The sequence below is a fragment of the Triturus cristatus genome, chromosome 7, assembly GCF_964204655.1.
Source record: "Triturus cristatus chromosome 7, aTriCri1.1, whole genome shotgun sequence".
Taxonomy (NCBI): Eukaryota; Metazoa; Chordata; class Amphibia; order Caudata; family Salamandridae; genus Triturus; species Triturus cristatus.
In genome coordinates, this window is record NC_140590.1 from 674,529,192 (window position 1) to 674,551,424 (window position 22,233).

The following is a 22,233-nucleotide window of genomic DNA, read 5'->3' on the forward strand; positions in this document are numbered from 1 at the left end:
AACATGCAGCCCTTTAAAGAACACATTACATCATGAATGCATTACATCATGAATAACGAAAATTCAAAACAATAGTATATAGCGCCATGGCAACAAGTCAACATCCTCTTAGAGCTGCGATGGACAATCTTAAAAGTATAGACGATGAGACATTTCTTGTAAAGATGAAGAATCTGAAAGAAAAGAACAATCAAATTGGTAATTCCGTTTCAAATGTATTAATAACCTACAATAAGGGAAGAAAAAAGTAAGGAATTAGAGTTCAATACAAAATACTTAAAAATGTTGTTAAATTGAAACCTGTAAAAAAGGTTAGATCACAAGAGGAAATGTAAATTTAATAAAATGTCAGAAAAACAAATAGTTGGAGTTCCGCCAGGGTCTGGCGGGTGGGATAATGTTAGCCTCCGTTGTCTTTAATGAAATCAAGATACTCTCTGTATGATAATTGGAGAATCATAATTTCATTAAAAGACCGGAGGCTACCATTATGCATGTTTAAAGCTTTTTAACGCTGAACTGCTCACATGTTCCACATGTCTAAGGTAAAAATGTGAAAAAGTGTAAACATTTGACCAGTCTACAGCTTTTAAGATATCAGTAAGTGAACCTCCTGCCCAAAACACTTTACTGGCCATAGCTCCACGAGAAGAATGAGCCCCAAACTTAGATAAATCTATTCCTGCTTCTGACAATATAAACTTAGCCCATCTAGCAATGGTAGCTGTGGAAACTGCTTTGATAGGTTTTACAAAGGAAATTAAGAGTTGTTTTTCATCAATAGGTCTAAGGGTTTGCATTAAAGTATCATAACATTTCATGCAGTCAAATACACATAATTTCTTGCAATATGGGAAACAGGGATAAAAAATGTTTTCCGTCATAGTTTTAGTTCTTTTCCAAATTTCAAAATGTACTCCGTTGAGGAATAAAATCTACTAGATACATCTAAAGCCTTAACATCTGAAACTCAAACAGAGTAAGGTTGCTAGTTTAGCCGTCAGTTGTTTTCTTGAAAGGGAAGAATTATCTGTCCATGTAGACAAAAGATCAAAAACGAGGGTAACATCTCATAAAGAATCATACCTTGTCCTGGGAGGACGTTTGAGTCTAATTCCTTTCATTACTCTACGGATCAGAGGGTCTGAACCAATTGAACAGTCCTTTTTTAAGGAATGTCCTGCAGATATGCCTGATCTATAACAGTTTGAATGTTCTATAGCAAAAGCCTGAATTAAATAAACCAGCAAGAAAGTTTGCCAAATCCACGATAGGAGCCCCCACGGGATCTAGACCCCGTAACAGGCACCAACTACACCATTTTTTCAAAACTCCGATGTTTCTTCTCCTTGTTCCTGGTGCCCAAGACTCATCCTGAAGGTTCTCAGCCTCTCCTGAAAGGCCTGAGTATTTCTTGGATCTCCTGAAATCTTCCAGGCAAGAAGGTTCATGTTGCCTTCTAGGAGGAGAGGATGTTCTTCTCCATCTTGCCTCTGAAGAAGACCACTGTTCCCGGGCATAAAACATGGAACATCTATTGCCAGTTCCATCGCTCCGGGGAACCAAACTTGTGTGTTCCAAAAGGGAGTAATTAGGACTATCGTACACTTTTCTGTGCTGACTTTTAGGAGAACTCTCTGAATTAGGGCAAAAGGGGGAAAGGCATAACAATTCAGATTGTTCCAAGATTGGGCTACGGCATCCACTGCTTGGGCGTTGGGATCTGGTCTCCAACTGTAATTAGTTTTGATCTCAAAGGTAAGTCTGTTGGCAAACAAATCTACCTCAAAAGGACCCCACAGGTTCTGGATCTTTCTGAAGACAAATGGATTCAGTTTCCAATCGCTCAAGTCTTTCAGGAAACTTGAGTTCCAGTCGGCTCTTGTATTCTGATGACCAGGGATAAAATTTGCTTTTAATATAATTTTCTGGTTCCAACAGAAGTACCAAATCCTTTTGGTTAGATCTGCAAGGATCTTTGATCTTGCACCCCCCAATTGGTTGATATAGGAAACTGCTGTGAAATTGTCTAATTTGATCAGAACAACACTGTTCCTCAGGGTGGACTTGAAACTCATAAGAGCGTTTAAGCAAGCTAACATCTCCAAACAGTTTATGTGGAGAGGGAGTTCTTATCGGGACCACTTCCCACCTGTTTCTAACAAACCCATCCTGGCACCCCTTCCTAGGTTGCTCGTGTCTGATTCCACCGTGTGCTCCGGTGTGTTCCCGAAGATTGCCTTCCCATTCCAGCTGCCTAGGATGTTCCACCACCATAGAAGATCTTCTCTGGCCTCCTCCGAAAGAGGGACTGTATCTGAATACCATCGACCCTTCCTTAACCCTAAGGATTTCAGTGATTGTAAGGCTCTCTAGTGTAATGGGCCTGGTGAAACTGCTTGAATAGAAGAGGACAGGAGCCCAACTACTCTCGCTAAGTCGCGTAAGCTGACTATCTTTTTGGATATAACATAAGAAACCTTTTTCTTTATCTTGGAGAGTTTCTTGGAAGGTTGTTGTAATTGGCTTGTAGTAGTAGCTACCTGGAATCCCAAGAATTCTAAATACTGAGAAGGTGTCAAAATAGAATTTTCCATATTGATGATAAAGCCCAAACTCTCCAAGAGATCTACTGTCCATTTCATGTGTCTCAATAAGTCTTCCTGATTTTGCGACATCAAGAGGATATCGCCTAGATATATTATTAAACTGACACCTTTTCTTCTAAAGGCTGCGACTACTGGTCTTAAGATCTTGGTGAAACACCAAGGTGCTGAGGAGAGTCCAAAAGGAAAGCTTTGAAATTGGTACTTATACCTTTCCAAGAGAGTGTTAGAAACTTCTGAGAGTCTTTGTGCATAGGAATAGTGAAATAGGCGTCCTTTAGGTCCAGTTTCACAAGTCAGTCCTTCTCTTGAAAGATGTCTCTTAGGAGGTGAATACCCTCCATTTTGAAGTGTCTGTACACCAGGAAAGAATTCAGGTCTCTTAAGTTTATAACTGGTCGCCAACCCTTGTCTTTCTTTTTTACTAAGAGAATCGTGCTCATGAAACCTTGTTTTGAGTCTGACACCCTCCAAATAGCATTCTTTAACAACATCTGACTCACTTCCGTTTCTACTAGGGTGGATTGTTACTTAATTCATTATTAACTCCATGGGTTGACGTGATTGGAAGGGTGTTGAAATAAAATCTATTTTGAACCCCTTTACGGTTTCTAGTACCCAAGGATCGTTCGTTATTGAAGACCATTTTTAATAGAAAAGTCGGAGTCTTCCCCCTACCTTTATATGGGAAAAAACAGGAGTTTGAGATCTTACCTTGTTCTCCAAAGCTTTGACATCTATTTCTGCCACCACCACAGGTACGGAAATTTCTGCCTCTCTGTGGGACGGAGGAAGAATTGTGACCTCGAAGGGTCTTCCATATCCACGTTGATTCTTGTAATATGGGGACCTGTATTGCCCGCGGCTGGCAGCCAGTCCCCTCCTGCCAGTCCGTCCAAAAACTCTATTGCCTCCGAACATCCGTCTCATATTGAATTATGCCTTACTCAAGGCCGAAAAGGTGGCAACATATTTAGCCAAATAGGAGGCCTTTGGGGTCACCTTGTACTTCTTTAGAGGCGAGGTCCCTTGGGTTAATTCTCATAAGAATCGCTCTTCTACATTCTGACGTTAGGCCGGCATTAGCATTACCAAGCAAGCATAGCACGCGTTGGCTCAAGCACCTCAGTAGCTCTACATCTACTGGAGTGCCATTCAGGGATGCTTCCTCTGCCAGATCCAAGATTTTGGCTAAAGGGCCAAGAGTGTCGAGTAACTTATGTTGGAACTGCTTGAGACAACGTTCGAGACCTTTCCTCGGGTCTCGTCCTGATTTGAAGAGAAAGATTAAGAGCTCAGGGTCCAGGTTAGGGGTCAAGGCGCACTTATTGTCAAGAAAAGATCTAGGGCACTCAGTCCTCATGATGTTTCTGGTTTCCCTTTCGAGGGGTTTACGGATCCAGAACTTGATGAAATTGGATACGTGATCCATTGGCCACCAGTCAGATCCCCTTGGGTGAGTAATACGAGTAGGATTAAACATCTCTACTCCTGTTTTTTTAAAAATTGTATTACTCTTAGATGAATCGACTAGATCCTCGTCAAGGAGGTCAGTGTCCAAGGTCTCGAGGGGATCAAAAATGTACTCGTCCTCGTCCCCATCAAAACTACTAGTACAGGGGAACTCAACCTTATCAGAGTGTAGACTCAGGTCATTTGTACCAAAAGGGTCACTGTGTCTTCTTGTGTCGCAAGGGACACCTGTACTTGTTGCGCCAATAAGGCTGCTCTTTCTCATTGTGATGCTATGGGCACCTGTCTTGTGAGTAGCGCGTAGGCTACCTTGGGGTAAATCTTGGTCTTTTGTAGTGCAGAGGCTACCTAGGGAGAAATCTTGTTCTTTTGTAGCGCAAAGGCTACCATGGGACTGCATGTACTTAGTTTTCTTTGTAGCCTTGCCTCCTTTTTTAGGTGAGGGTTCATCTTCTTCAGAGAGGATCACTGAGTCCTCTTCAGTAACAAAATCCCTTTTTCTTTTGTTCATAATAGAATCAACAGCCTCTTTTAATGAGGACTTAAGATGTTTTTCTAGATAGTTCATTAAAATGGCTTCATTAGGGAAGGTATTATCCTCTTCCTCGTGTGAATCGTTGCCATTTTACATTTTTCTTTTTTTTTTTCAATAGGTTCTGTAACCTTTAATTGTAATAGCAAAAAAACCTTGTTTAAAAATATATTTGTTTCCTGTTAAATTGGTTTCTCAAGAGGCAAAGGGAAGGTCTTACCGCTTTAGAAACGCGTGTTTACGGGAGACCGTTAATTGCTCGCTCTGTGTGCTGCTGTGACAACGCACAGCGCAAGCAGATTTGGGTTTATCTCCCTCACGTCGGCGTTATGATATATTGCCCCCTTCCATCCTGATTCGACGCAAATATGCAGTATTTGGGTATGATGCGCGGGGTCGCGTTCGTAATGTGACCTCCGCCGTCCCACTTTTCAGAGGTTTCAATAACCAGCCTCCGGAGTGCTGCTGCACGTGAGATAGCGGCCCGGGGAGAGTCAATGGGATGGACCAATGTCCCCTTTTTTGGGGGGGGGATTAGGGAATTAAGGAGGGAGTGAAAGGGATAGCCCAACCAAAAATTGGAAGGGTAAAACTATGGTTAGAGGTAATTAATCTGAAAAGGAGAAAAACATTAACCAAAATATAAGAAAATCATTACAATTAGCTGTAATAGGTAACGTTACTTACCTTGTAGCGCTGTAGGTTAAAAATAATCATTAAGAGTCTAAAGAAAGGGTCATAGAGATCATAAAGTAGGAGAGTACAGAAATGTATACTTAACTGTCCAAGAGCAGCGAATAAAAGAGGATGTTGACTTGTTGCCATGGCGCTATATACTATTGTTTGGATTTTTTTGTTATTCATGATGTAATGCATTCATGATGTCATGTGTTCTTTAAAGGGCTGCATGTTGGGGCAGCAATAAAAGTATATTGCATAATGGTAGCCTCCGGTCTTGTAATGAAATGGGATGACCCAAACGCACTGTAAGTATTGGCACTATATACAATGGGCAATTTGACAATAGAGAGCTAAATCTTTTGGTAGACGAGACCTAACAATGACAGGAAGGAGCAACCTTAACTATTGGAACACATGTATCTGTGTTCAAATGAATTAATATTCACTCTGACGGCTACACATACGAGTTTACAAATGCATAATATCCTTTTATATGTGAGAGCACGTGCATTTGGAAGAAAAACATACCGTATAGATATAAATGAACTGCAAATATCTGAATGGTAACCCCATTTGTACCAAAAATAAGCCCAATTACACATAGAGACCTTTGACCATAAGTGAAAATACATATTTGCACAGGACCGCTCTGCAGTATGCGTTACATAGTTCAACTTGCATGGTCACTGTCATTCACTTTGCCAAATTATTATTTCCTGGGAGCCTATTTATTTACTTTCTTGACTATATCTAGTGCTTCCGCGGAAATGCTGTAAACTTAAATTAAAACGAGGTCTGTGATTGGCAAAAAATAATTAGTTATTGGGAAGAAGCGGATGATAGGGCACTGCTCTTTAGAAGGAAGTGAAAATAAAAGATAGAGTCGATGAGTGAAAAAATATCAAGTGGCAATGTATCGTTTCAAGAGTACACCCCAATATAGTACAGTAATAAGATTTTTTTTTGGGGGGGGGGGGGAATGGCTGCATGAACATATAGAAGCAGATGCTGCTTATTACTGCCATACACACATTGGTTCTGTCCTGCTTGGTACAAGACCTAGCACGCTTTCTGCCGTATTCTGATTTCGGGATGTGCAACATGAAATCCAGTGTCTCCTGGGATATTGTTCTCATATCCATATTCCTTGTCCACTGAAGATAGCAGCTCAGGAAACTCAGCACACTCTCCACACATGATAAGGCAAGCACTTACCACATGGCAATTTCCCAAACAGGTGACACAGTCCTTTTGGGTGTCAGTTCGTGGAAGCGGATTTATTTGAAGCATGACTTCTACACAGACCATCTAATGCCAAAGGACAACGGAAAAGTGTGAGAATAATGAGAAAAAAAGAAATAACACTCGTTCTGCGTGTCATGTCTATTAAATAAGGGCAGATGGAAGCAATCTTATGCAGTTAGAAGAACGTTCCAGGCTGCTAGATTGAAACCTGCCTTTGGTCATAAGGTCTGATAGAACCCAGAGCAGTAAAGTGGGTGCATACCTGTACAAGGGAGAATATCTGCTATGGTGGCCACCTCCGTGCGGAGCAGGTGTGGTCACCTAATGCATTCTTGCTCTTGTAGTCTAGCTTTGCTTCCATTGAACTAATTAGACTAACACACCGGGAAACACTGTCTTGAAAGGACTGGGCACACAGTGCATAGTGCTCTGGAATATCTGTCGGCACTTGTGCACATACACGGCAGGCAGACTTAAAACGACATTTATTTTTACACATCTTCTTTTATAAGCTTGCAAAGCAGTTCAGGTAATGCCGCATGTTGACAGGTCTCATTGGTTGGTAATAGGGAGTGAATGGAAACAGGGGGAATTGAAACACTAGAGCGACAAGGCAGTTTCCGGCCTGAAGATCCCTTCAGCTTGAAATAAAAAGATGTAACTGTCTAGGCCATCCAGTTCAATGGCTATAGTTTCCATGGCCTCTGATATTGGAGAGCGGTGTATTATTAAACCCTGGGTAGCCTTGCAGACAAAATTAAGACTGGATTAAAGTCATTTTACTGTCATCAAATTAGGTAAAGCTGTACTGTTCCACTGTCCTTCGCTTTAGTCCATTTTTTGAAATATATTTTGTAATGGTGCATTTTCACATCCTTTTCCTACATATTGTGCTCAACATTGTTTTTTCACGTCCACTATCTCCTTGAAAACGTTGCACAGATGAAGTTCAGGACACAAAGATCACTCGGTAACTTCAATGTTAAGATAGTATTTTAACAGGAACATTTAGCACCTATAATGATAGGTTGAAGAAATGTGGATAAAGCTCGCATCATACTCCCCTGCTGCTAGGACTGATGAGCGGGTAGGGCTAGAATGCAGTGTACGCCTCCTCACAGAGGATGCTAAAGAGGTTCCCCATGAACAACAATGCTTTTGTAACCCTAAAGGTTCCATCAATTCACCTTACATAATCTACTCTTCCTGGTCATGGTAGTTGGCATTGCAACAAGTACTGTGCCTCTGAGAAGGAAGGAGATTATTTACTTCAACATTTCATTATCTGTCAACGGGCAAAGGCCGAGATCCACCTTCTAATCTTTCAAATTGAACCCAATTGTTGTCATAACTGGAACTCGGAAACACCCTTGCCTGGAACTTTGTTGATTTCCCTCCAGCGTGCCATCAAAATGTCTGACTCATCTTGTTTGTATACTCTGTATTCACACACCTATAAGCTGTGTGCTCATTTTACCACACGCAAAACAAAGCAATTTGGCTTGCACCCGCTAATCGCGTGAAGTTCATCCCTTGCGGTGGGCACAGCACCTTCAGCGTGGCCACGAACAAGGCCAGGGGTTGCACAATCTTTCCTTGCATGCTCTGGCTGCTGAATAGCAGTTAAAGCTGTGATCGGTGTGAATGGCCTACATATCAGAGCATGATGCAGTTCCTGTAATTCTACTTTTACTGCCAGTGCTGACTTCAGACTGCTCGTGGCATTATATGCCACAGTCTCGTGATGCGTTATTTACGATTCAGCCAGACTTCCTCCTTCACTCCAATGAGTCCTGTGCAGTTGGGCGGGGTGAAGAGCTTCAATCCATCTCCTGTAATCAGAGACAGGCCAGTCTCTGCGTCAGTGGACTCTTTCATTCAGGGCCTTTTCTATTTCATCTACACAGACCTGCCTTGCATTTTTTCCCACGCTCCAACAGGTAAGCACATATTTTCTCTTCTCTGTTGTGTGAAACTATTGATTTTGGCACAGAATATATATCTTTAACTTGCAGTACGGGGAAAAGAGAGAGGCCAGGGGCACTTGCATCTCAGGTGATTAATGCAGGTTAGGCACTTGTAAGAACATGTGACTGCCAATGGAAGGTTCGAACTGACTGAACATTTAGATGCACTGCAGGAGTATCGGGATCTTTCTTAAGCAAACACAAACTTTTCAAATCACTGTTCTGACCACGGATTTGCTTTGTCCTAACATCGGTCGAGAGAGACTGTTGACCCACAAGTTCACGGAAAGGCTGTGTATTTGTACTGCCGTTGTGTTCATTCAGCTACACACTTTAATTTAAATCAAACAATAGAAGAAGCGGCCATTCTCTTTGCTTTTTTCTTGCTGACGGAAATGGAAAATTTGTTCCCTGGAGAAACATTGACATGAATGCAGATGGAGAATGTGGAGTAAATTACTAATCTCACTTGAAAACCTTCTGTAGGAAAGGGCTACTGTACTTTTGTATATGAGAAGTAGCATCCGCTCATAGTTAAACTTTGAGTTAAATTAATCAATCAATCAATCAGGGGTTTATAAAGCACGCTACTCACCCGTGAGGGTCTCATGGCGCGGAGGGGGGAGGTGTGTTTGCAGCTCTGGATCCGTCGAAGAGCCCGGTCTTGAGGCACTTCCTGAAGGTGTGCAGGGAGGGGGAGCGTCTGATGCTGACTGGGAACTCGTTCCAGGTCTTTGCTGCGACGTAGGAGAAGGCTCTTCCGCCTGCTCTGGTTCTGCGGATGCGTGGGGTCTCTGCCAGGGCGAGGTCGGCAGAGCAGAGGTTCCTTTTGAGTACGTGGAAGGAAACTCTCTCATTGAGGTATTTGGGTCCAATGTTGTGGAGGGATTTGTAGGCGTGGGTGAGTAGCTTGAAGGTCACTCTCTTCTCGATGGGGAGCCAGTGGAGTTCTCGTTGGTGCTGGGTCATGTGCTCGTGTCGTGGGGTTCCGAGGACGAGTCTGGCGGCGGTGTTGTGGATGGTTTGGACCTTGTGTAGCAGGGTTTTGTTGATTCCGGCGTAGAGGGTGTTACCGTAGCCCAGTGTACTGGTTATAAGTGCGTGGCTGACGGTCTTTCTGTATTCTGAGGGGATCCACTTTAGGGTCTTGCGGAGGATGAGGAGGGAGTTGAAGCAGGTGGAGGCGGCGGCGTAGATCTGGCGGGTCAAGGTGAGGGAGGAGTCTAGAATGATGCCGAGGCTCTGGGCGTGGTCCATCGGGGTGGGTTTCTAAGGGCAGCGGGCTACCGGCAGCTGTCCCACGCAGTGGGGGAGGGTCCAAGGACGAGGACCTCTGTCTTCTCCGAGTTGTGCTTTAGGCAGCTGTTGCTCATCCAGGCTGCGACGTCTTTCATTCCTTCTTAGAAGCTGAGTCTAGTGTCTTTGGGGTTCTTCGTGAGGGAGAGGATAAGCTGAGTTTCGTCGGCTCATTTTTGCAACCCTACAGTTCAATAAAATGACCACTGCTCATTAGTATCCACCATGCTCTCACACACTTGTCAATTTTTTAAGGCAGTGGTTTTCTTGCTCTCGCACTAAATAGATTTCTAAGTTGGTTCCGAATGGAAAAACATTAGGTAGGTTCTGTAGGCTCCCGTCTGCACAGGTAGAAAGTTTTTTGGGCGACAGAAGGATCAACATGGATAGTTAGAACAAATACTGATTATCTTCAGCCAGATGATGGCACACCTGATGGTGACGTCGATATTGGCGGTTGATTGGAATCCCTTCACTCGTGTGATCTTGTTAATTTTCTGGCTTTCTTCGACACCAGAGATAAAATAGCTTTTTCCTTCTAAGGTGTGGTTTCATTATAGACTGATTCTCCTCTGATAGCAACGTAGAGAAGAATTATTGCCTTAGATGTTCACTCAGCAGAGGTTTGCCACATTGAAAAGTGCTGGTTGTGTACTGAGCATAGGGCGTGTACGATGAGCATGATTTGATCCGCAGCTGTACTTAAACCCTTTTTTTAAAACTAGTTGCACTGGTTTAGGGAGTGCATAGATTAATATTTTTGGAAACTCACTGAAGGAATCATACTTTCCAAGGAGCAAAATGGGCAGTGACACGAGCAGGAATCAAAGAAAAAAATTGTCCTCCAAATGACCACATGAAAATAGAAGCATAATGTTAACAGTAATTGAGCTGTGCTCTGTGGGAGTAAACCAAATACAAAAAGGAGAGACAAAGAGGATGGATTAAACACTAGCAATCACTCATTTTTGATTGACAATCGAAGGGATGAATACAAAGGCAGTGGGTGGGCTGTAAGCTCACAGAGTGAATACAGCTTGTCGCAAAGAGACAGCGCATGTGCTACCTAGGCTCAACCCACTAAAGGATTATCTAACATTTTGTATCAATCTTAATGCTTCTCTTAAAAAACAGAAGTCCAGAAAGGTTGACTCCATATGCTTTTATGATCCAGATTCATGGCTTAAACCTTATGCCTCCACCGTCGTTCAACCAGCAATTTTTAGTGTTAAGTATCACTTATTCTACTACTTACCTTACCTAATATGGCGATGTCCCTTAGTCTTTCTGCCTTGTCCTAGTCCCTACCTCTTGATGGGGTCCAGCCCTCACAACAGGTTTCGTAAGAAGCAGCTCCCTATTGTAGTACTTCCCCTTCTTTTTTTAAAAACATACACCGTCTGAGTTATAAGAGCACACATGAGGAACAGAAGTCCTGTTCTATTCCCTGTACTGTTGCAATGGTTCTAGTAGTGTGAAAGGAAAGGCTAGATGTATTGACTGTTGAATAGGAATCTGCTGTGCAAATCTCTTTTTTTAAAACATCACTACTATTAAACATATGTATTTAAAATATGTAAAAAAAATAATGTTGAAAAGAAGCCCTTCTGCAAAGTGAAGGCATCTTAAACATACTTGTGAATTCATGACAGACTGTCTGACCTACGAGAGTCCTTTAATGACATAAATTCTACTCTCTATTCAGTTCTATGCAATGGCTAGCATGTTTCAACACAGAATATTGGCTACCCCCTGGTAAATCTATCAAATGTGTACTTTGTGAATAAATATATGGACTCAAACTGCTCACTTTTTGCTGAAAAGTGCTCATCAAAAAGAAAGCACAGCACAATTCTCCGACCATCACAAACACAGTAAGAGACACCTGCATCAGAGTGGGCATAAATCTTCTAAAACTAATGAAGCCAAGCTGAAATCTATTCTAGATGAGGATATATCTTCTGCTTTGAAAAAATCCTGTGAGGATTAATCCTCTCTTGGACACACAAATAGAATCAGTAGCTGAAGCTCTGCAAACAGTTCAGGAATCTAATGATGCTCCTGAAACAGAATCTAAAGGACATTGTAGGAGGTAATTGAAGAAATAATAAGCAACCTCTGTGCTAATATAGTTTTTAGAGATCTAGATGAATTTATTAACAAAATATGTATGCCTTTAGAATCTCACATTTTTTAGCTACATCAAGATATATAGAAAAGTATTCACCAGGACTGTAAGGATCCTCAAAAAAGTCTATATTCTAAATTGAAGTTTTTGCTTTCGGGATTGTCACTTCAGCGGCAGCCAGGGGCAATTGATGCTCAGAGCATGGAAAGGAGATGTGAACAAGAAAACTCCCTTACTCAGGTTACCATGTGAAGACCAAAACTTTTTGGTCTCCACTTAGAAAAGTTAGTAAAAAAGAGCTACAGAAGACAGAAACTTTGTTTCTCCATTTTCATTTTATTCCTCTAGTTTGTCCTTGGAGCCAGTCTTCCCAGAAGTATCCTCTCTTGGAGATGGCTGTGAGTAGAGGCCAGGTTGTTAGGGAAGGAAGAAGGCAAAGAGGAAGGTGACTGGTGGGTTACTGCCTACTTTGAGGAATAATCACAACCCATGTCAGGGTGAACCCTTCAACTCACTAAAGTAACCCACTCTCAACCCCCTGATAGCTGTGGCACAGAACAGACATACTTAACACTAGGCAACATGTAAAGTATTTATAAAGTGCTGAAACAGCAATAAAGTCAAAATGCCAAACATTCAAACAAGATTAGAACACTCGAGTAAAATGTATTAAACAAAATGACACCAGAATGATAAAATTCCAATTAGATGGCCCAGAGATATGAATTTTTAAAGTTTTAACTAGAAATAGTAACAAAAGGCCTATGCGCCAATGATAGTGTGAGGTCATGGTAGACCAAGACCTATGCACAATTTCAGGCTGACCGCAATGGAGCATGGATCGGATACACAAACCAGGGTCATCCTGGTCAAATATGTTGCCATCTGACTTGGTTTTTGAAGCCCTAACCAGCCACAGGAGTACACTTCTACGGTCCCCAGGATTTCAGGGGAAGGCACTTCCAGAGTCTCAGGGTATCAGGCAGAGGTCAACAGCAGCTTCCAGTCCAGGTCCTATTGCCACTAGCCGGTTGGGTATCTTCAGGAAAATGCCTCTTGCTCCTTGTTGTATCCCTAAAGCCACACAGGAGGCCAGCCAAGTAACAGTTGTTGTCAAAATCTTTGTCTGCATGTCCAGAAAGTGTTCTGAAGTGGGTGCATAGTGGTTCTTAGTTTGTGCCTGGCACCAATTAATAGGTGGGTGTGACTCCAGGGCACTCTTTCGCCAATAGGGTAAACGTTCACGGCTCCAATCCTACCCACTTTTTCTGTAGTTTCTGTTGGCCTTCATGCAAACAGGCCCAAAATGCCATTCCAAGATGCTGAAAGAAGAGAGTCACAGGCAAAAATACAGTCTGTTCCATAACTTATCAATATGCTGCTCATTAAACATATTCTACATTCACCTCCAGAGGATTTGAAGATTATTCGGGCACATAGAGTACCTTTCCACCAGTCTCCAGGTGCCAAATATCCACAAACTATCTTTGTCAACTTTTCGGAATTTTGGACCAAAGAGCAAGTACTCTCTAGAGCTATCAAGCCAAAATCTTTTACTGTCTTTCAAAATGTGACTCAGAAGGTTTTCTCTGATTTATTAGTGACCTCAGTAAGGTGCAGGAAGGCCTTTCAAGAGTTAGCGTATAAGTTCAGGATGATGGGTGCCCAGGCTACAGGAGTGTAATCTGCTATGCTAAAAGTTCTTTGGAAAGGTCAATTGAAGCTGCTTGCCATTTTGTCAGAAGGGCAAGCTTTCTTAAAATCAATTAAAAGCTAAAGATATGGTTGAGTATGAAATTGTCGAGCAATGGTGTTGGGGGTCGAGAGGAGCTGGTCCAGGTGGGCATTGGATGCGATTCCATGGCATCCTTTGTAGCAGGCTTCCCAAGAGGTGGGATGCGTGGGAGGGGAGGGTGGAGTGGGATCGTAATGGGATGGGGATGCAGAGAAAAAGGAGTAGGTGAAAAACATACTTCATTGGTTCTTTCTTTTCTTTTAGTTCTTTATTCTAGCTACTTAGTTTTTTGGTCCTTTGGTGTTAAGAAAAAATATAGAGACAAGTCAAGAAATGAGTTCAATGGTATGAGAAATGTATAGTATTAAAATAATCTTGTGCAATTGGAATTGATTACTGAATCATAGAAAAGCAGGCCCTGTGTTGAATTGGCTGTCGTCCTTTTCCCCTCAGATTCTGTTTATCCAGGAAACACATTGTTAGTTAACACTAAAATATCCTTACCAAAAAAATATACTCAGGCTCATGTTGCATCTCCGAATAAGGCTGTTCATGGGGTCGCTATAATATTTGGTAATATACACGGTTGAGAAGCACAACAAGTTAGCCGACATCCCCAAGGCCGATGGATATGGTTAAAAGTCAAGCTGGAGGAGACATTGGTAAATCATGTAAATTATTATGGTCCCATATTCGATGATACTGAGGCTCTACAATAAATTTACAATATATTAATTTCTTCGGAGGGATCAATAATATTGGGAGGGGGGTTTAACTATATTCAAGATATTAGGCTTATTACCTCTAAAAAACCCAACAAGCTATTAAAGCCTAAAACAACTAAGCTGATAAATAGAATGAAACATGAAATGGCCCACTAGGACCCATGGCGTCAAGGTCATCTATCCCATTTACAGTACACTTGTCTTTCTTCTAGGTTTAAGACGGCTTCTTGAATTGATGTTTTTGCTAATGGACAAATGGTTGCCAAGAGGGGAGTCAAAGATTATCAAAAACTCATTCTCTGATCATTCACTTTGATAAATATCTTCTTGAAGATTCAAACTGAATAAAAGAAATGCAGCTTTTTATAAAAAAGGTTTTTAAATTAATGAGAACTCAACTTCGGTAATCTTTGTTTGGGATTAGGTTATAAGGCTATGGTTAGCAAACAACAAGCACAAGTAATCCTGACATTGCAGACAGTTGTGAAAAAATCGAGGGATTAACTAAATAAGGCCAGCTCGGAATGCCAGAAAACTGTTTGCCAGCAAGATATTGCCATAGCCAAAGAACAACTGAAAGAATTGTTTTAATTCACGACCGAGCCAGTACGATGCACGCGTCGGACAGCCTGTGCGAGCCGGAGTGTACGGCTCGCAAATCGTCAGGGTGGTTGCCTTTGGGGGTCTGCGTCGGACCCCCTGTCACCCGCAGCCCTACGACTCAGACACAGGGGGAGACGCATGGGTCTCCCCAACACAGGGATATACGGTACAGATTGCACTGACGTGTACCCACTGTAGGGGGCGCACTTGTCCGCGACGTACCCATTCAGTCAATGGGAGCCCATGTATGCGTCGTACGACCGGCTCCCATTGACTTCTATGGGAATCCGACCAAACCGAGTCCGGCAGCATACGGCCGCATCGTACTCGTTGGGTTGGACTGCAGGACTCCGGCTTGGTCAGAAAACACCCCGGATCCGGCTCGGTCGGAGTGCTTTCCGACCCGGATCGGAATCGGCCCCTTAGTTGGGCCACTTCCGCAGACTTGCCTGGGCACAACACTCAGCGGTCCCCATTAATGGGGTCATGCACTCACCCCTCATGCCTTCCTGAGGTTTCCCCGCACACTGCCAAACAGGGAAAGAACTCTCACACCAAAGAGTTGCTCCTGCGCTCAGTCACCAGCTTTAACTATAGGAATGTTCAATGTAGCAATAGAGCACACAGTGGGGCACATTGGTGGAACACCGGCTGCCCCCTAGTTTTTATTGAGCCACCTCCGCAAGGTCACATTCATGCAGCAGTAGATGCGGTGGCTGTTCTTGTGTTGGCTGCACCTGTTACTGACCACACTTGCCGCTTGCCACTGCTACTTACCACCGGTGTGGATACACAACAAGGCTCCTACTGCTACTACAACTTCTGTGGATCCTTCTGTGAGTCCCGTGGCAAGACTCTTCACCGTCAAAGGCGCTTAGGGTGTGGAGCCACCGGGAGCAGCAGCGGTCTTACGGAGACGTGACGAGGCGAAAGGTGTGAGACAGAGGAACAGGAGAACAGCAAGAAGCTGCACGTCTTCCACCTCCTCACGCTTGCTCTCACTCGCTCTCACCCAGAATGCAGCACCTGGCAGCAAATAGCATCAAGAGCCTGGAATGAATCTTGCACAACCCTGCAGCACAAACAACAAAGTCTGCCTCCTCCCTGCTTCGCTCCGGCTGCTCCAAACTCAAGGCTCTTATATCCCAGTCTCTAAGTTTAGGGACACGCGCTGGAAACAGGCTGAAAATAAGCTGAAAACAGGCTGGGAGGGAAGGTTTGGGAGGGCAAGAGGGTAGAACTGCATCTAGCTGCGGGAGGGCTCGGTCCAGAGATGCCTCGAGCCTCGTGCCACGAACATGCGCCCCAATGCAGCCTGCAGTTCTCAGCCCTTCAGGACCGCTGAGAACCGCACCGGCCCCCCTGGAGCGGAAAAGCAGAGGAGCAGAGGTGCAGAGGACAGTGAGGAGAAACAGACAGCCGGGGAGGAGAAACTGGTGCACTGGAAGCCGTGGACCGACCGTGCTACCAGCGCTACCAGCGGCCTTGGTCCAGTTCTCCTGCTTACCCTCTGCCTCCTACCGCAGTTGCTGCCGCAGCCCGCAGTCCGCAAAGTCCACAAATCCTCAGGGTCCCGGAGGTGCGATGCCTCTGTGTCCCATAGTGTACCGTGCTCCCAGGGGGCTCCTTGCTCGCAGCTCACTGCTGCCTCTCGACCCATTCATCCCGCTAGGCCCGGCTCATTCTCTCACTTTCTCGCTCGATGGCTCGGCTCGGCTCTCTAGTCTGTCAGCTCATTCTGCATCCCCATTTCGTCGCCACGAATAAATACATATCCTTTCTCTGGATTCTATCAAAATAGTATCTGCTCTACGTCCTTCTATTATCTATTTTATCAAATATTTCTCACAACTGTTTACCTTTTTGTATCTTGACTCACCCTTTGCTTATACTGCATGACCACATGAGGATATGCTTTTTAATCAACATACGTCATTACTTTAGTAATCATTTAATTTCCTCTTCACACAAAAACACATCAAAACACTATATCCACATTTTTCACATCTTTCACTCGAAAATGTGTATCTCATTCATCCAATCATTAAAAGCTTGTAACTGTCACCAGTAACACATATTCCATACTTCACAAATTTCTAATATCTTTTTGCTGTGTGTTTGGGCTATTTTTATGATAGCAGTCAGAAGCCTGATCCTGTCTTTCCAACTGGTTTTGACCTTTGTGTGAACTGCTAAAATAAACCATTGGTGTCTATTCAATCTCATTCTGGTGCATGCCTGTCTTTTTTGCATTACGCTCCATGGGTTTATCAATCGGTTTCGTCCATATGGTCAATAAATATATAGTGAATTATATTTCCCATGATCTATTTCGTTATTTATTTGCTGTCTTGTGTAGAAAAAACACAATTCTGTTAAAAGGCAACACCAAGAATAAACTGGGAGAATGGCCAGTTTGTTAAGTGGTTAGTTTCTTAAAACCTGATATACAAACTCAAGGAGAATGGTACACAAAGATTTGAAACCCCAATCAACAAAAGAATTCCAGCTGTAGGTTTCAATTAGGAGATCTCAGAATGGAATACCCAGTGTTAGACCTGGCTGGTCCAGCGGGTTTATCCCCCTCTTCAAATGCCAGAGGTTAGGTGGCAGCTCTCTCACCCGGAAAGCTGCACTTCCCTTTGCCCTTCGGAACATTAAGGATCCACTGGCTTTTAGAAAGCTCCTGAAAACTCATCTCTTTGCCTAGGTTTCATCCGCCACCCCTTGTTTGGCTCTGCGCCGGGACACTCCTGAGTATCTGTGCGTGCTATAAAATAAAATAACATAACATAAAATCCCCAGACCTTTTGCTTTGTGACTATGTTTCTGACCAGTTTTAGTTGGTTGTATGACTCTGGGCACTTTACCACTGCTGATCAGTGCTAAAGTGCATATGCTCTCCATGTAAATTGTATTATGGATTGGTGTTTGCATGATTGGCGAATTTGATTTACTGGTAAGTCCCTGGTATAGTGCACTGTGTGCGCACAGGGCCTGTAAATCAAATACTGCTTGCGAGATTGCAGCACTGATTATGCCTCCCACCCAAGCAGCCTTGCAAAAGGTTCTCAGATCTGCCATTGCAGTGTCTGTGTGCAGTTCAGTACTGCCATGTCAACCTGGCGAGTGCACCCACTTGCCAGGCCCTAGACTTCCCTTTTTTTACATGTGAGTCTCCCCAGTTGGTAGGGTGCATTGTTGTGAAAGGTAGGACATGCCCTGATGTGTGTAGCATGTGCTGATAGTGAAATACTGCCAATTTTGTGTTTCACTATTGAAAGGCTATCTGTCCCATAGGATAGAATGGGAGTTTATTTATAACATCTTATAAATATGCCTGAACTCAGAACATAGAAATGCACCTTTGAGTGAAGATGATTTTTATATGGTGTGTTTCAAAATACCACTTTTAGAGAGTGGGTATTTTCGAGGCTTGGGCGGTAAATTCCGTTCCGCTTGCGGAATTTGCAGAATTTGGGTAATTTCGCATTCCGCGGAGAACGCGGAATTGCCCAAATTCCTGCGCTGCGCAACTTCGCGGAATTTTTTTGCTTGTTTGCGTTTTCAAAATGCGTGTTTGCGAGACATATCCCCCCGAGCATGCAAACAGCGATCGCGAACAGGAAAAAAGCATCGCGAGCAAGGTTCGCACAATTTCTGCGTGTTCGCTGAGATTTTTTACCGTTTCGCAGAACTTTGCGTAGTGCGACTATGCAAATTCCACCCACCCCTAGTATTTTCTTGCTTAGCCATCTTGTGTGCCTCTGCTGGTTTGTGGATTGCCTGTCTGGCTTTTGAATGACAGGGGCTGGGGCTGTGCATTCTCTCAGATGGCCACCAGGGTTGATGTGTGTCCTGCCTTTCCTGGATGAGTCGGGGCTGGGCTTAATGGACCCGGGCTGCATTTAGAGTAGGGGGAGGAGATATCTTTTCACGTGAATGGGCCTGGTTTGCCTGGGACACCTCCTGCCAGGCAGCTGCACCAGAGAGGACAGAAGTGGTTTTAGCTGGGCAAACAGCTTTTCTGCCACCAGAGAACAAAGTAATTTGTGCTATAAAACATACCAGCCCCCTGAACTTAAGATTACAGCTAGGAAGACGAACAAGGAAAGCTGGAGGAGGAGTACTGCCCCTGTACTGTGTGCTGTTAGGGTTGCCTGTAGTGGTTGCTTCTGTCTTGGGCAGGGAAAGAACTGGACTGTGCTTTCATCATCCTGCTGTCAGAGTTTTCTCCAAGGGCTTGAAGTAGAACTTGCCTCCTGTTGGAAGTCCCTGGGATAGAAAAGACTTCAAAGATTACTTCTGAGATTCAAGAGGAATTTTTGCAAAGGAAAAGAACTGGAGAAACTGAGGAGAAGTACTGCCTCTTCACTGTGTGCTGTCTGGGGTTGGCCTGCAGTGGCTGTTTCTGCCAAGGAAAGGACAAGGACTTTGCTGTGTGCTGTGTCCCCTGTTCGAGGAAGAACTCCTAGGGCTTGAAGTACAGCTTGCCTCCTGTTTCAAAGTCTCAGGAACACAAAGACTTCACCCCCAGTCCCCTCTGAACTCCTTTGCTGGGTATTCTGACCTGCCAAGAGGTACCTGCCAGGGTTCTGGGCCTCTGGAGGTTGTTTCTGGGGCTGGGTACTGCAAAAGACTAGATAAATGTCAAAGTGGACACATCACCTGGTTCTGATGCATCACAGCGGTGTGAGAAGAATTTCCGACGCATTGCTCAAGCCGAAGAATCGATGCCGTGCCTGCCCGCGACTGAAGTGTCTGCCGTGTGACGAGCCCTGTGCACCAATCTCCGACGTCCGAGATCATGGCACCGGCTCTAATGCAGGTCCTGCTGTGTAAGAACCGATGCAACAAGGGGCCACAGATGGAATTGTCGCAGCACATCCCAGATCTTCACACATCGCATCGTCCGGATCGTCAAGTATCACATTGAGGTGCAAGGTCTGTCGCATCGCTGGGGGACTCACTAAGAAACCGATGCATCACCTCCCCATGCAGTAAGAAACCAACGCATCACCTCCTCTCCGGTAAAGAACTGACACATCACCTCGCCTGTGCAGCAGTAAGAAACCAATGCAGCACCTTCCCTGGAGCAAGGAACAGATGCATCACTTTCCATGTGTGCAAGGAACTGACGCATCACCTTCCCTGCAACCCTTTCTGCTTGTGGTTTTGACGCATCCAAGGTACTTTATGGGGAAAGTGTTGCATCTGCAATTTGTTTTGAACAGAACTGTTTCTACCTTTTGAAAGTCATATTTTTATTACTGTATTGTAGATTTTTGTCATTTCGGTCTTGTTTGGTTTAGATTAAAATTACTTATTTTTCTAAACTGGTGTGGTGTTCATTTGTAGTGTTTCCACTGTATTACTGTATGTGTGCACACATGAGTTACACACTGCCTCAGATAAGCCTGTCTGCATGTGCCAAGCTACCAAGGGGGTGAGCAGGGGTTATTTTAGAAGTGTATCCCCCTTACCCTGACTAGGAAAAAGGGTCCCTATTTGGACAAAGGTGCAAACCATTGCCAACTAGAGACCCCCATTTCTAACACCCAGGATTTGCCACTGCTTTAGGATCTTACTTGAAGTTGAGAGACGAAGGCTGTGCACTTACAGCTGGAGGGTTAGAGTTACATATTTGTAGTTCAATCACTAGGAAGTGTGGCTTCAGAGTTCTTTTTTTAAAGAAATGGTGCCAGCTGAGAGCACCACTTTTTGTGCAAATTAGTTTTTCTGTCAAACTGTGGATAGGATGGTTAATTATTTCACTAATTTCTAGCATCTATGAGAAGCCAATTTAAAATGAACGGGATTCGAGTATTGTGATCCAGTTTTTAGTGACAGAGATACATCTTGCTGTAGCATTCAGGATATGTAAGAAATTGAGGTATTGGCGGGTGAGGGTGTAAACCACAACCACAATCCTTGTCCGGGTGAACCACAAAAGCCACCAAATTATCCTATTCTTAACATCTTAACACAAGAAAAATCCCAACCAATTTAGAATACTAGGATCTACTTTAATAAATAAAATGAGACCAAAAAAACAAAGATTCAATCAGTATATGAAATTCTAAAATTTTAGGTAGGGAGGTATAGCGCCTAAAAGCACAAATCGCTACTCGGGGTCATCTGGTCATAATAGGCCGGTGGAAAGGTCAAATTTTTGGCTGACTACAATGGAGATCGGATATAAAGACAAGGTTAGTTCCGCTGGAAAACTTACCTTCTCAAAGTCTGGCGCGAAAAATCCAGTGCACTCTAATGCCAGCCAAGGGTACAGGACCTGGGGAGGAACCTCTTGGGCATCAGGGACTCACTCTAGCAGACTCCAATGGGCTTCAGGCAGGTCCAATTACAGGTCCAGGTAGGTAGAGTTGCAGCAGGTCAACTGGGCAGCTGCAGGGTAGGGTGTTGTGTCCCTGTAGTTTAGAACAGAAGGTCAGCCAACTGACCCTTGGAGTCACTCAGCGAGCCTGGAGTGAAGAGAGCAGGTGTAGTCTTCTTTCACAGAGAGCAGGACAGGCCTCAAGCAGCATGGCAGTCCTCTGGGGAGCAAGGCAAGTATCAAGTGGCAGGTCAAATCTCTGAAAAATAAGGTAGGCCTCAAACAGGAGGGAGGCCCGCTGAGAAACCAGACAAGCCTCAAGCAGGAGGGCAGTCTTCTGAGGAACAAGGCAGTCCTTCCTCTGTAATGTCTCCTTTTCCAGAAGTGTACTGAACAGTGGCTCAGGAGGTTTAATATTTATACTCAGTGTCAGCCTTTTTGTGTCTGGGGAAACACACTGTCCTACCCTCATATCAGTTTCTGGAAAGTTCTTCCCATTCTCTATCGAGGATCCTAACTGTCTAGTGTGAGAATAGGCTGGGGTCAGTATCCTTTGTGTATGCTGGAGGCAAGCACTTTGAAGTGTGAGGGGTTCAGGGCACAGCTCTGCCCCAATTCATTCTGGCAAAATGGCCCTTGCCCAGCTACACCCAGGCCCCACTGTCAGGACCCAATATGAATTCATAACGGTGGAACATTTAACAGGTCTAGGCAGCTGGAAACTTCTATAAGGCTTCAGAAACTTTTTCGGGGAAAAATGCCAAGTTTCTAAAAGTTACATTTTCAGAATTGTCTTAAATTCGGACTTCACCATTAAATACGATTTTAAATTACAATTAGTTTGAATCAGGACACCTTGCCTGATGATGTGGTCAGGGACTCCAAGGTCCAGGGACTCCAGGGTGGGC

The 22,233-nt window shown here is 43.9% G+C and overlaps 1 protein-coding gene across 6 annotated transcripts in view; it reads left to right on the forward strand.

Annotated features, from left to right (window-relative positions):
* Window positions 1-22,233, forward strand: part of LOC146810326 (inward rectifier potassium channel 16-like) — a 415,418-nt gene that overhangs the window by 327,493 nt on the left and 65,692 nt on the right. Inside the window, exon 1 of one of the 6 annotated variants that reach the window (XM_085617326.1) lies at window positions 8,016-8,477. The exons of the other annotated variants lie outside the window; for them this stretch is intronic. The gene's annotated coding sequence lies outside the window, so the exon portion shown is untranslated. Of the gene's footprint in view, window positions 1-8,015; window positions 8,478-22,233 lie in introns of those variants that run through there. 6 annotated transcript variants of the gene reach the window in all.